At 40.5% G+C, this 16,101-nt stretch overlaps 1 pseudogene; it reads left to right on the plus strand.

The window, feature by feature from the left end:
* The first annotated feature begins 3,559 nt into the window (after positions 1–3,559).
* Positions 3,560–3,677, plus strand: LOC126428650 (5S ribosomal RNA; annotated as a pseudogene).
* The last annotated feature ends 12,424 nt before the right edge of the window (positions 3,678–16,101 follow it).

Below are 16,101 nucleotides of genomic sequence, written 5' to 3' on the forward strand. Positions count from 1 at the left end.
CTTAGTGTTAGGAAAAATATGCAGATAAGTTGTAAGATTAAACTCACCTGGTATAGCAAGGAATTGCAGTATAATAGAATTGAACAGTGTTTGTGGTTGAGACGTGAAGGACACGTCCCTGAAGTATTTATAAGGTTGGAACTGGCCATTATTTTGGGTGTAGTGTGTGACAGGATACACCTACACGTATTGAGGTTATGAGTTGGAGGTGTGAATGCGACCATAGGTACCCTTATGTTAGATGAGACAGAGCAGCTCATGGTGTCCTATAGGTTTCAGGAATTTAGCATTACGCTCATCCATAATTACTTGATGCACATTAGTGGTAGGTCTGAGAGAGACTACCTGAGGTTTCAGCGTCCGATCGAGTGGAAATGGATTGCCACGTGAGCAAACTAATCAGTTGCAGTACACTATGGATATGAAATAAATATGCTGTCCTATGCTTTAAATATTAATAGTGAGTGTTAAATAAGTACATACACTAGCAAAATAAATAAATACCATACTGACAGACGTGAAACATTATTTTAGCTCAGCATAAATACACTTCAAAGTAAGTAAGTACCTAATTGCAGATGTGGAACTGACAACAGCAGAGGACCAATAAGTGGATTTAGTAGTCAACTAAACGTAGTGTGTTTTGAACACTCACAACTGTACTATTACCAAAAGTTACTCACATGTACAACGAAGCTGAGAAAACAACCACTAATCATACTCATACTATCTCTAAGAATAAGGTAATCAAAGATGAGTCAGTTAAGTGCTTAAAATACAAATGTGTCAGGAATGTACCGAGCATTGGTTCAGTGTTCCGGCCCAGAAATAATAAATTCAGATTAAATAGGATTTATGATTATATGCCTTGAGCATAAAATTTTCTCTAGTACGTGACTAACGGCGTTTTGAGAGATTTGTTTACCGATTTTATGACAATTAAGTAACCGCGAGAGCAATACTGAAAAAGTTCTGTTAACTTCGTTCCAGTAACATATTGGAAGAGAAAATGTATATATCCCCATTTCATTGTGACCCACCCTTAGATATTAAGTGAACAGAGTCTGAGGCACTCTTTTTGTTTGTTCTACAGGACAAACCAGATAATGGCAGCCTGGTAGCTGCGTGAAAGCGTGGAGTGACTTGGACACAACTCACAGTGACCCCTCCCCTTTCCCCCATGTAATTTAGAGAGAACGTGAAGGACGCACACCATAGCAACTTCCCCTCCTCTACCCTTGTGAATGGAAGTGTAGGACGCCAGCCAAAGCGGCTACAACCACGTGTGTAAAAATTATTGGTGAACTTTTCTTTCAGGTTTAGAAAAGACTGCTAAGAGATAATCATCTGTTTATGTGTCATGTTATTTTCTTTGAATTTGTGTATGTAAAAATGTATTTCATGTATTTAATGGATTTAAGATTTTCATAATTTTTCAATTTGTATGTCTTTGTCTAAGGCAATATGTATGCCAAAATATTTCATTGACTTTGCTTAAAATTTTGAGTAATGACATTGTTTAAAAGGCAGTGAACATGCCCACAATTTAAATAATTAATGTAGGTAATCACTTTTCTTTAACGTTTCTACAGGTTTATATTTCAATTTTGATTGTCATAGGGAGTTAAACTGTACTCTTGCTTCCCTTTTTGTAATTAAATTTTTTTTTCATTCATTAACATTCATAAACAAAAAATTTAAGTAGAGGGTGATGTAGGGAAGCAGCCTACTCACGCTGTTGTAAATTCACATCAGTTTCCATTGTGTGCCAGCCAGTCTGCTGTAACTAGCTCTGACGTCATAAATGTTGCGCAATACCTTAAAAATCAAGCAAATGACCTAAAACTTTTCTAGCATGTCAGGAATAATACTAAATTAATGTGTGTTAAATATCAGTTCGATAAGTTCAGCCATTTTCGACATTTGGGCGTTTTTCTGGAGAAATCATTGGCGCAACAGAAAAGAGCTAGAGACTTCAAAATTTATATTTAGATTCATCTTTCATAATGATTTAATAAAAATAGTACTTTGGATTTCACAAATTAAGATTTTAGTGGAAATTCATGATTTTCTGGTTTTCATCTCAAAACTGAAGGAAGCAAGATAGATTAAGTAGGCTAGTAAATAAGGATAGGATGTTTAGATTTAAATAGGTTGGAGGTCCGCTATGACTATGAAGATGTGTAAAGTTTCTTTTGAATACCTATAAAATTATAGCGATAGCGGATCTCAAGAGGGCCAGTTCAGAGCTCATCTACTGCATGCAGTGTAATTTAATTAATTCTCTCGCCCAAATTATTTAACTTAGCCACGTCAAAATTTTATTATCAATACTTACCTGCGTGCTGAATGCACGTTTAAATTAAGAGCTTCATCGGCCATCAGCAAAAGAAGCTATAAATTATTATGTAACTTGAAGTGGTGCGTTACTAGCCCAGCGGCTAGTCGAGAGAGCCGAAAAGATCAGGCGTTCCCTTCGCCGTCCGCACCGCGGCTTTATATATAAGGACGCTGCGCGAGGAAGGAAGGCCCCAGTTCTCTCCAGACGCTGAATGACACGCCATCTGTGTCGGGAGCCGCGTCGCATCAGTGTCACTGCTACAAACAGCCTCGGGTGCCGTATTAAGTTACTAGAGATACGCGGAACCATGAAAACATTTTATGTGAAGTGTTAATTCTGGAATGATTTTCATTATCTAGCTTCAGTTTGCGTATTGTCGTATTTTCACGTGCCGTCGCGGGACAGACATTCTACCAAATATTTAGCGTGGCGTTTGATGAAATACTTTCATCAAATTATGGCGAGCATTCTTTGTGACATTTAATTCGGACTTTATAGTTGCATCAGCGCATTAGACTCTGAACTGCTCTGTTAGTTAGGTTGTAGGGATACTTGTGTTTTTTTTATCAGTGAATTTCAGAATATACTCAACTATTTTGGAAAACCGTTTTTGATTAGAAATCCCGGACAATCTCCTAATTCCTCAGAGCTATAAGCTGCAGCTATAATGGTATCTCAATTGAAGTGGGCACTAGGATCTCTAATTACTGGCTCCATGTTTTATTAAATCACTTTGTGGGTGCCAAGAAGTAAATAGAGAGCCAGTATTGAGAATGGCGAAAGACAACATTAACAACATTCTAAAAGCCAGAAACTGAATCTACATGCAAGCGTTTATCCAGCAATCAGATTAGATTATTTATCACAAACTGCATCCGCCGCCCCACATATGGTGCATCGGCCGGGAAATATTACAACATTCAAAGAAGGATACAACAGTAAATGTTTTACAAAACTTATCTGCCGCCCCACATTATTACTGTCTCAGTATATTTATGCGCGTACAAAGTGGGAATCGCAGTAAACATCGGTGGAAATTCTTTCGGGCGCTACACGTTTTGTCCTGATACTGCGCTGCCTTGGCATCTACACTACCCCCAGTTCTAGGGACGAAACGTCTTCGTGACTGTCATCAATATGTCTGGCGACCCCGAGAACTATGAATTTGATACAAGTATCGGTCGTTATCGAATGTTTCACATATTGTGGCTTCTTACCAGCAACGGCCTTGCCACAGTGGATACACCGGTTCCCGTGAGATCACCGATGTTAAGCGCTGTCGGGCGTGGTCGGCACTTGGATGGGTGACCAGCCAGGCCGCCATGCGCTGTTGCCATTTTTCGGGGTGCACTCAGCCTCGTGATGCCAACTGAGGAGCTACTCGACCGAATAGTAGCGGATTCGGTCAAGAATACCACCTTAGCGACCGGGAGAGCGGTGTGCTGACCCCACGCTCCTTTATCCGCATCCTCCTCTGAGGATGACACGGCGGTCGGATGGGCCCGGTATGCCACTCGTCGCCTGAAGACGGAGTGAGTGAGTGGCTTCTTACCTGCCCCCAACCCCCACCTCCCCACTGCCACTCCTAGGGGTGTCTGGGGTACAGAACTCATGTAGCGTTATTATACAAATAACGAGTCATGTACAAAAATTTGACATAAATTGCTGCATTCGTTTGTGACTTAAGTTTTCATGTGAACCCCTTTCCACCCGCACCCCTATGATATCGCTGGCGTCCGCCCAATAACTCGTGAGACTTTCATCGCTATCGCGTGAACGGTATAGAAGACGGACAAACTTTTATATAGTAGATACAATTTCGCAATTAGTACTCCCTCTTCATGTCTCGAATTTATTCAGTGTCCGCATTCCTTTACACAGCTGCCGGTTGAACATATTCACAACTGCATTTATTATACATTATCTACTTTTTCGCCGGCCGCGGTGGCCAAGCGGTTATAGGCGCTTCAGTCCGGAACCGCGCGACTGCTACGGTCGCAGGTTCGAATCCTGCCTCGGGCATGGATGTGTGTGACGTCCTTAGGTTATTTAGGTTTAAGTATTTCTAAGTTCTAGGGGACTGATGACCACATATGTTAAGTCCCATAGTGCTCAGAGCCATTTGGACCATTTTTTTATCTACTTTTTCCGTATAACAATTCCCTCTCTTTGCTCAATGCTTCCTTCGCTACAGCAGTTCGAGTGTCCACCAATACATAAGAATGAAAATTGAGTATTTTAAACATAGCTGCGCAACAGCAACGGTTCCACGTAATAGGATTAAAAACAGCCGACCAGTTGCAAAGTAATCTTTACCTAGGTTTCGATAGATTTAAATCTATCTTCTTCAGAAGGCGGCCTTCTGAAGTAGACAGATTTAAATCTATCGAAAACTAGGTAAAGGTTACTTTATCCTTTGCAACTGGTCGGCTGTTTTTAATCCTAAAGAAAATTGAATTTATCCGCCGAATTGTAGACCCACACCGTTAGTGTGTAGTATTTTTGAACGTATACTGAAGCTAAACGTTCTGAAATACATAGACGAAAACAACCTATTGACACATAATGAGTGCGGATTCTGAAAATATCGTTCATTTGAAATACAAATAGCTCTTAATTTGCACGAAGTAAAGAGCGCTTTTGCCACACAGGGCATCTTAAATTGATTGCACGTGTCTAGAGTGTAAGAAAGTTTTTGACACCCAACCTCACAAGAGCCTTCTAATCGTACTGCGCCCCTATGGAGTATCGTCTCAGTTGTGCGACTGGATTCGCAGCTTCCTGTTGGAGAGGTGACAGTTGGCAGTGATAGACGGAAGGTGGCCCAGCAAGACACAAGCCATACCTGCTGTTTCCAGTGGAAGTGTAGCAGGCCCTGCGCTGTGAACGATTTAGGAGAGTAGTAGAAGCTGTGCAGAAGTAATATTGAAGCGTAGTAGAAACTCGTGCTGTCATAATGTGAAGGCATGGCTGCACTGTAAGAATAATTAATTCTCGTAATGTAAAGGCAAGTCTTTCATACTGTAAAAGTTAACAGTCTGACTGCAAGAATTTTGATCAGTAAAAACTGCGTAAACCTACGATAATTAGTTTTGCAAAACTGATCACAGATCCAATAACTAAAGCTGATAAACAATACAGCAAATGTAACTGTCCCTGAATGACCTAACTAACTGAATAGAAAAAAAAACATCAAAATATTTAGTCGCTACCTCCATTCTGCGCAAATCTGGATAACGCGTTGCAGTACTGTACACAGCGCCGCTATCATAAAGCTAAGAGGTTGCTGAGTCTGCACATACACACTCGGGAGGTGCAGGATTTTCACTGTTGGCTGCAAATCCAAGCATACGTTTGGAAAAAAATTGTAAGAGAAGTGTAAGTGAAAAAATGAAATATGGGCATAAATGACAACAGTAAGTTTTTTCTTGCATACTGTGAAAAACAGCTCAAGGCTGATTTTAAATTAATGAACCTCTTAACATCCAAAGACCGTAGGTCGTGATCTTTCGTAGCGTTCTCGCTTCCCGTGCACGGGGTCCCGAGTACACTTCTTAAGCTGTAAACCATACTAGGAGGTTCAAAAAATTTCATTTTTTTATTGCATAAATCGTTAGCTTAACTATTCATGACTACCAGGCGTTGAAAGTACCGCTCCAGTTGTAAAGTTCTTTTACTATCACACGACCGGTTTCGGGCTCTTACAAGCCCGTCTTCAGGTGTCGTGACTTGGTGCTGTAGCCCTGAGACCGGTGTGCTACCTACTAGCGCACAACAGGGAGTGCATATGCTGTCAAAATTCCAAAACGAAATTCACATTCGTTTGGATTCTATGAGCCTAGAACCGAGTTCATCCCGACGTACAGAAGGAAATTCTTCCAGTATATGAAGATTTATCGAGGGATGAATTACTGGAGAGATGTTTAGGTGGCCACATACAAAACGCGAATAAAAATTTCAATCACACTATTTGGCGATTAGGTCCTAAACACTTGCACTCCGAACTAAAACTCGTTGAACTGACATCGTATTTAGCAGCGGGTTTATTCAATGAAGGAAATTCACCCCTTCTGTGGTCACGAACGGGGCAGGAATTGCAGTAGGCACGCAGAGATTTAGTTACACCGAACACGTGCGTATTTAGCAGCGGGTTTATTCAATGAAGGAAATTCACCCCTTCTGTGGTCACGAACGGGGCAGGAATTGCAGTAGGCACGCAGAGATTTAGTTACACCGAACACGTGAATAACCAGGCAGAATAGACGTAGTTCACAGGAATCGAAGGAAGAACGGAAAGCTCGGAAAGTATTGCTGGAAGCGCAAAACGAAGCCTGTGAGGAAGAAGAAGGTGCTGGAATCGCAGATTAATCGGCAAGCATTTTACATTACTATTAACTTCCTAGAATTTCTAGTTTCCGAGAATTTATTTTTCAAACGTACTTATCTCGAAATGACTTTCTTCATATTTGCGTACAGTCCAACTCAAGAAGTATACAACCGATCATCATCAAAATTGATAGTACGATTATTTATAAAATTACAAATTATATGAACTTGTCAGGTGATACAATGATTTCAAGGGTACTTTTCTTTGCATAATTAGAGAAAAATCGTGAAAATGGAAGTAAATTCTTCCAATGCCTGCAAAATTTTAATTTTCATTCTTTTCGTTGCCTCGAGGTTCATATTCTTAGATAATAAGTTATTAATGTAAAATCAATACCCTTTTCATTTTAGATGAAAATCGGAATGGCTATACTGCACGCAATTGGAGAACTATACTCACAACCTTCAGCGGACATCACAGTGTGATTATGTCATTTTTAGCTGAAATTATTAAAAAAAAATTCTCAAAAACGTTTCGAAATTTGAATGAAATGATGTCAAAATTTGATTAAATTCTAATTAATTCCTCCCGCCGAAAACAATAAAAAAATCAGCTTCAAATAGACTCCTAATGTGATTCCCTCCCTTAATTACTCGTGTTGGCAGCTGTTGCTGATTGTAATTCTGAAATATTTACTACATCTCCTTTGGTGAGCGATTTTCAGAAAGCAGTTTTCAGTAAGTCCAGTTTAGTGGCGCCGTCATCGGCTGCACGCGTGTCGGTGTGCTCTCTCTCTATTGTTATCAGTCTCCAAATAAAATGAGTAAGATATATGTGTTGTACGTTGCAACACAAAAAGAGTTACTCGTTTGCGTTCTTTTGTCGAACACTGACATGGCCGGACGCTGGCTGTGTGGAAATACACGTTAATTCTTACGAAAGCTGTGCTCGGTTGCTATTTTTACTCTATTGTAAGAACGAACCAGTACTCATGCGTATGGCGCCATGGAAACTTGGATGAACTGTAGCGTTAGTCCGTGTGTCGAAAATGGTGTCCCGGCCAGGACCAGTTCTCCGTGGATGAGTACTGTCACAGAAGCTTCTGGTGCATTTGTGATGCCGCACGTTACACACGTTGAAACTGTACACCACTGCCTAAAGATGTTTTCGAATTTCTCTTGTGTAATACCACCCCAGTTACCGACATTTTACTGTGTAGAAAAAATAAGTTCGGAAGAGTTTGTCTTTGGACGTTGATACTGATCGTTTTATAGTTATTCGAAAAAGAGTGCAGAACACATTTATTTATTAAACTGTGACAACCATTTCGTCTGCTGTAGGAGGCCATTTTGGGATGTAGAAATAAAACACAGTACCACGGTTGGTGCACGATGTTAAAACTCAAAATATTTCATCGCGTGTTTAAAGCGCGTAGTTCGATTTGGACGCTGACCGCGAAGGACAGAAACTTGAAATTTGGAGAGGATGTGGATCTTATAGTGTCCGCCGCTCGTCGTCTTGCGGTAGCGTTCTCGCTTCCCGCGCACGAGGTCCCGGGTTCGATTCCCGGCGGGGTCAGGGATTTTCTCTGCCTCGAGATGACTGGGTGTTGTGTGTCATTCGTCATCATTTCATCATCGTTGACGAAGCAAGTCGCCAAAGTGGCGTCAACTAAAAAGAACTTGTAATACGGCGGCCGAACTGCCCCGGCCAACAATGCCATACGATCATCATCATTGTTAGGGTGTTTTACGAAAGGAATGGTAGTGGGTGAAAGCTTTTTTGAAAATAAATAATAAACAATTACTAAAGGAATTTTAAGGCTGCATCTACGACTAGACCTCGGACTTTTAGGTTCTGAAAATCTTAAAGTAGGTATCTACAATAGGTTCTATCACATACAAAAATTGGTTACAAAAATGACGAAATAGGTGACCAAACTCTGACATTTTATTGTCTAGAAAGATAAATAGATTGACAAAAATTCACATTATATTATTGTCCATGTCCATAATTACAGTCACAGTAAATAACTAAGGCTTTTTGCAGCTCTTCCGTTGATAAACTGCATCTCTTGTCTGTTAATAGAATCTTATATGCCGAGAATGAGCGTTCCACGCCAACAGATGTCGCCGTGACGGATTGGGACCGCACGCTCGTGTTCTGTTGACTCACCTGACACGGTGTCAGCCACTGTTCAGAGACTGGACAGTCGTGGTCTTTTTCAGCACAGTCTTTAGTTTCTCACTAACTTTCATACCAATAGAATCTGGGACCAAGTTGATTTTCTTCTGTCACGTCTTCATCTCAGGTGCGTGTAGACCGGTTTCCCTGAACACTCTAATGATAGGGACCGGAAACGCATAATGAGATTTTATGTATGTATCGTCGTTGGAAACTGTAGGGTGCTTTAGAAAATCTTAAGCTGAAGTAATGCCCACCGGCTCCTCCCGCAATTTAAGAACAATGTTCTTAATGTCTTCCAAATGCTCGCTGTTGTATTCCACGGCCTCCAGCCACGTTCCCCAGCCAGTAAGTATGGGTTCTGGTGGAGGTGGTACGCTGGGAAGTTCCTACCGAAATGACTGGACTCTTGTAACTGCTTTACTAAAAACTCTTTGATGGCAGAAACTACGTTATTTATTAACAAAGTGAGCAACTGTTTCCGGGTTAGTCTTTCTTAACTCCTTGCTGCACATCAGATGAGGTACAGATCGAGTGTCAGGATCTAACTTTGCAACAATCAAACTAGCCACACATCGACCTTGTCTGTCAGATGCCTCATCGACATAGAACTACACGTAAGAATCGCCTTTATCTTCCCTTACCCTGCCAACGTATCTTCATATGAAGTATCTAAATAGTTATTTGTCAGCGTGGACTCTCATGGAATGGTGCGGTCACTGTTGTTGTTGTGGTCTTCACTCCTGAGACTCGTTAGATGCAGCTCTCCATCCTACTCTATCCTGTGCAAGCTTCTTCATCTCCCAGTCCTTTCTGCAACCTACATCCTTCTGAATCTGCTTAGTGTATTCATCTCTTGGTCTCCCTCTACGATTTTTATCGTCCATGCTGCCCTCCAATACTCAATTGGTGATCCCTTGATGCCTCAGAACATGTCCTACCAACCGATCCCTTTTTCTAGTCAAATTATGCCACAAACTTCTCTTCTTCCCAATCCAATTCAATACCTCCTCGTTATGTGATATACCAATCTAATCTTCAGCATTCTTCTGTACCACCACAATCGAAAGCTTCTATTCTCCTCTTGTCCAGACTATTTATCGTCCACGTTTCACTTCCATACATGGCTACACTGCATACAAGTACTTTCAGAAACGACTTCCTGACACTTAAATCTATACTCGATATTAACAAATTTCTCTTCTTCAGAAACGCTTTCCTTGCTTTTGCCAGTCTATATTTTATATCCTCTCTTTCGACCATCATCAGTTATTTTGCTCCCCAAATAGCAAAACTCCTCCATTACTTTAAGTGTCTCATTTCCTATTCTAATACCCTCAGCATCACCCGAGTTAACTGGACTACATTCCATTATCCTGGTTTTCCTTTTGTTGAGGGTCATCTTATATCCTCCTTTCAAGACACTGTCCATTCCGTTCAACTGTTCTTCCAAGTCCTTTGCTGTCTCTGACAGAATTACAATGTCATCGGCGAACCACAAAGTTTTTATTTCTTCTCCATGGATTTTAATACCTACTCCGAATTTTTGTTTTGTCTCCTTTACTGCTTGCTCAATATACAGATTGAATAACATCGGAGAGAGGCTACAACTCTGTCTCACTCCCTTCCCAACCACTGCTTCCCTTTGGTGCCCCTCGACTCTTATAACTGCCATCTGGTTTCTGTACAAATAGTAAATAGCCTTTCGCTCCCTGTATTTTACCCCTGCCACCTTCAGAACTAGAAACAGAGTATTCCAGTCAGCAATGTCAAAAGCTTTCTCTAAGTCTACAAATGCTAGAAAACTTCCGAACTGGCTATTTTCAACTGCACTGAATGGTATGTCTGCTGTAACAATGGCCTAACACAGGTCAAGATGAAATTCGTTTCTGTTTGTTGGATTTGGTTTAGCGTTTGTTTCAAGTTTTATTTATTCTTTAAATTTGCCCGTTGTTTAACGTTCCTAAATAAAAAAATTGAGAAATATTTTGTGGACGAGACCTACTTAGCGACATTAACCTACATTAAGGGTTTAGAAACAATATTAACTCGCGAAAGACAGTGGTATCACTGAGTGGGCGTAGCGGATAAAAGGTTAGCATTTTACTTATGTCTTTGTCGCACACATTGCAGTGAATAACTCTTCTGTCTGTAGAGAAATCAGGAAATTCTTGTAACCGCTGACGATTGAGAGATGGTTCAGCACGGCTCGCTTTCCACAAACACACTGTCTATGTGAAATATTTCGCCACAGCCGAGCAGCACGCTGAACGACTAAATGGAGATTGTGGAGGTGTTTTGAACAGTCAGGCAGGCCATGCCGGCCCATCTGACGGTCCACAGCCATCATTCAGTTACTGTTTTCTAAGTAGCCGGGAGGACCAGAACAGTACGTTTAGTTATACAAATTTTATTTGACTCGAATTTTAAAATTTAGGTACGATGAACATCGACAAAAGCAAAACGAGGTTAACGGAATGTAGTCGAATTAAGTCGGTCGATGCTGAGGGAATTAGATTAGGAAATGAGACACTTAAAGTAGCAAAGGAGTTTTGCTATTTGGGGAGCAAAATAACTGATGGTGGTCGAAGTAGAGAGGATAAAAATGTAGACTGGTAATGGCAAGGAAAGCGTTTCCGAAGAACAGAAATTTGTTAACATCGAGTATAGATTTAAGTGTCAGGAAGCCGTTTCTGAAAGTATGTGTATGGAAGTGAAACATGGACGATAAATAGTTTGGACAAGAAGAGAATAGAAGCTTTCGAAATGTGGTGCTAGAGAAGAATGCTGAAGATTAGATGGGTAGATCACATAACTAATGAGGAGGTATTGAATAGGATTGGGGAGAAGAGGAGTTTGTGGGTCGACTTGACAAGAAGAAGGGACCGGTTGGTAGGACATGTTCTGAGGCATCAAGGGATCACCAATTTGGTATTGGAGGGCAGCGTGGAGGGTAAAAATCGTAGAGGGAGACCAAGAGATGAATACACTAAGCAGATTCAGAAGGATGTAGGCTGCATTAGGTACTGGGAGATGAAGAAGCTTGCAGAGGATAGGGTAGCATGGAGAGCTGCATCAAACCTGTCTCTGGACTGAAGACCACAACATCAACAGCTACAATCAGGTACTAACCGAAAATCAGGTATTTTTAGGTGCTATAATACTAGCGTTTTCGATCATAAATTGGCGTAAATTGCGTATGTACAACTTTTATTGCATTTATTTAATGAGGAACAAAATAAGTTTTTATCTAAAATCCGAGGTGTATCTGTGACTACTGGTATTTGATTTCTCGGCTAGAAATAAAAAAGTACCTGTTTCAGTGTTTCCCCCTTAGAGATTGCAATAGGGGAATAAAAGTTTTAAGGAAATATTTTGTTACATTAAAAAAATTTACAGTTAAATTTATGAAAGTTGGTATGTCACTTCTAGGTTGCATATATAAAGAAATGTTTGTTAGGGCATGAAAGTTGCCAGAAGAATCCAAAAGGTATGATTAATGGACTCCAGCTACTAGAACTACTTTCTGTAATTACATTCGGATAAGACCATGCTTCTATGGTCTTAATTAGAGTGAAAAGCCAAGACGGTGGTTTCTGAACAACATACAGTCTGTGTGAGCGAAGCGACGGATGTGTGTGTGTGTGTGTGTGTGTGTGTGTGTGTGTGTGTGTTTGAGAGAGAGAGGGAGAGAGAGAGAGAGAGAGACAGTTATGTAATTACGTATTGATATGTTAATTTGTACGTATTATTATGAAGGTGAGCCCGTCTATCTTAGGAAAATCTGTTATGCCCTTTCGCTGACGCTGCCACGCACTCCAGTGTGCGAAATGGTGTCAAGTTCAAACTTCTTACCCCTCGTTTTCTTGTAATTCTTGGGAGGCCTGTTAAGTCGCTGCTTCTTTCAATAGTTATTCCCCTCTTAGTCATAACAGGGGCGAATCGGATATTTTCGTTGCTAGGTCTTGACTTAAAACTGAATTATCTTAGTATATGTAATGATTAATCAGCGCACAAACGTTTCTTCACTTCATACTATATATCTTGGATGTGATTTATATAAAACTACCTTCCGTTTTTCCATACAAGTCAGGAGTTTTGCTCGGCTCACGCATTCGCTACAACAAGCGAGAAGACTGTCTCGAGAAAGACTAACGAAAAAGGATCGTAAATGTTTACTCTTACTTTTCTACTCACGTTTCTCTGGCATTTTCAATGATTATACTGTTTGTTTTATAAAATAGCAGTTATGTTTTCCCAATACATACGTACTTACTCTTACAAAATTTTAGAATGACAAAATTTCATCTCCTACTGAGTTTCATAATATTACTGGTGAAATGTCGAATAAATTTCGAATTGCTATATTCAGGCTATACTTCTCACTTAATTATAAAGCAAAATTAATAATAGTTGTAAGAATACAGTGCGATTGTAAGCGTAAGCCTGGAAGTATTATGACAAAATTATGTTCAAATGTGTGTGAAATCTTATGGGACTTAACTGCTAAGGTCATCAGTCCCTAAGCTTACACACTACTTAATCTAAATCGTCCTGAGGACAAACACACACACCAATGCCCGAGGGAGGACTCGAACCTCCGCCGGGACCAGCCGCACAGTCCATGACTGCAGCGCCTGAGACCGCTCGGCTAATCCCAGCGGCTGACAAAATTAACTGAACAGTTGGCCGCTAGTCACTTATTTCTTCTTTTAAGTCCGATTCTTAAAAATACCGTACGCGTTGGAACTGGTGACCAAACATAGCAATTTTTTTTTCATATTTGCACTTCGTACCTTTACTTTCTGGTGGTGGTGCTGCTGCAATCTTGACAGGAATGCGTTCTCTACACAAACTATCAAGTCAATCTCTACAGACAGTCTGTTTTTCTGCGGGACTTGTAGTTTGTTGACCATCGTCTGCGATAAAGCTACATATTGCATTTTGCAGAGGATACAGCAATCTTAAAAGGCATACGGCAGATTTTTATCGGCATGGAAAATCTGCTTGGAAACTAATGTTATGGAGAGCTTGATAAGACACATACTAGGTTAGTTGAGGCCAAATGGGCAATATGAACGCAGCGTAATCGTGAGTAATAGCCTGCTACGTAATGTGCAGCATTCGTAATGGCTCAATGCGGCAGACTAAACTAACTTTCCAGAAGCAACTATCTGGTGTTTTGTAAACATGTTAGAACAGTTGTAAGGTTAACTCTGGATGCTTACTGTGGTACCTAACTTAATTATCTGTTTGTCAGGTTAGTGCCAACACTCGAATCTAGTCTTCTTCGCCACGGAACGAGTGAGCACCTTGTTCACAGAATGCTCAGAAAATTCGAGGGACTGACGAGTTATTGAAAGAGGAAAACAATTGAGAGAATTTTTACTAAAAACTGATTGCGGAGAAACGGTCACTAGTACTGCGAGGAACTCGGGAGCGCCTAGACGTTTGAGACAGGGAAACCTATCAACTTGAGTCTAAAGAGTAGGGACTTATCGCTGAAGTTTTCTTTTCTGTTGCGTTTTAAGCCTGTTGTCATGTTGAGGCCAGAAACTGGTATGATCCAGCTATGCGCGCTACTCTGCCCTGTGCAACTCTCTCCGAGTAACTACTGAAACCTAAATCCTTCTGAATCTGCTTATTGTATTCATCTCCTGGTCTCCCTATACTATTTTTACCCCCCACGCTTCCCTCGAGTACTAAACTGGTGACCCCTTGATACTTCAGAACGTGCCCTACCAACCAATCCCTAGCATAAATTCCTCTTCTCCCCAATTCTATTAAGTACCTCCTCATTAGTTACGAGATCGACATATCTGATCTTCAGCATTCTTCTGTAGCACGACGTTACAAAAGCTTCTATTCTCTTCTTGTCTAAACTATTTATCGTCCATGCTTAGCTTCCATACATGGCTATACTCCATACAAGTACTTTCAGAAAAGACTTCCTAACACTTGAACTTGTATTCGATGTGAACAACTTTCTCGTCTTCAGAAACGATTTTCTTGCTATTCCCAGCCTGCATTCTGTACTCTCTCTGCTTCCGCAAATGTCAGTTACTCTGCCATCCAAATAGCCACACTAATCAATTACTTTTAGAATTCCTTTTCCTTGCGTAATTCCCTCTTCATCGCTGGGTTTAATTCAACTACTTTCCATCATCTTTGTTTTACTTTCATTGATAATCGTTTTAACCTCTTTTGAAGACTATGTGTTCTGTTCAACTGCTCTTGTAAGTCCACTGCTGTCCCTTCACATAATCGGCTCGCTCAACTTTAATGGAGTTTCCAACTTTCTCCTTGATTTCGTTTACTGCTTGCTCAATGCGCAGATCGAATAAAATTGGTGAGAAGCTACAATGCTGTCTCACTCCCTTCTCAGTAGGGATAGAGGTTACCGCTGAAACCACGCTAATATAATTATTTTTCCGATGCCAGTTTAATGTGACTGTTAAAAGCACCCAAAATTAATGGTTTGTTAAATAACCGATTTTTTTATTTTTTATCCTTATTATTTCCTGTAATAATCTTAGAAATCTAAGAAAGACTCAAAAAATTTTGACTCTCAGTTTCAAGATACGTAGAATCAAAATATTAAATTAGATACGGTCGGTAAATAAGAGATTTCCTCGAAATGTAATAAGTGGCTGAATTCTACAGAAATCACTGGTGTAATTATTGATTCTAATTTTTTGAAGCGCTGCTCAAAATCATGTTGTAATCGGTGATTATAGCATCATTTCGGCGTTGCGAATATTCAGTGGTAAAGTGGAAAAATTGGGGTTGAAGAACTCTGTTTTTCGTGTTAACACGTCCGTTTATAAGGTCTACAAGCAGATACAGGCATATTATGTAGACACAGGCAACACATGAACTATTTTCTATTTTTACTGCGTACTACGAATGAACAGTTGTAGGCAACAGTTTTTAATTCGTCACTGCTGCCGTAATTTCCATCCTCTTTTATTATTTCACGGAAATGGCAGACAAATCTTTAATCTCTTAAACCAAATGAAGCGTTGCGCTTCGTTGCTAGGTCACTTTGTAAAAATATTTCTGGGTTAGGGTTGGCACCTTTCTGCAGCACGACACATATTCGTCGGAGACTGCGAGAGAGCTACCTCTAACCGCGACACAACGGCAACGGCGGCATCATTGTCTCAGCAGTGCTGTGCCATGTGTTTGTCGCTCGTTTCTGTCTGCACTCTTGTAAAATAGCACTCATCGCTTTTCGCCATTTTGTATA

This window comes from Schistocerca serialis, chromosome 12, assembly GCF_023864345.2.
Source record: "Schistocerca serialis cubense isolate TAMUIC-IGC-003099 chromosome 12, iqSchSeri2.2, whole genome shotgun sequence".
Classification (NCBI taxonomy): Eukaryota; Metazoa; Arthropoda; class Insecta; order Orthoptera; family Acrididae; genus Schistocerca; species Schistocerca serialis.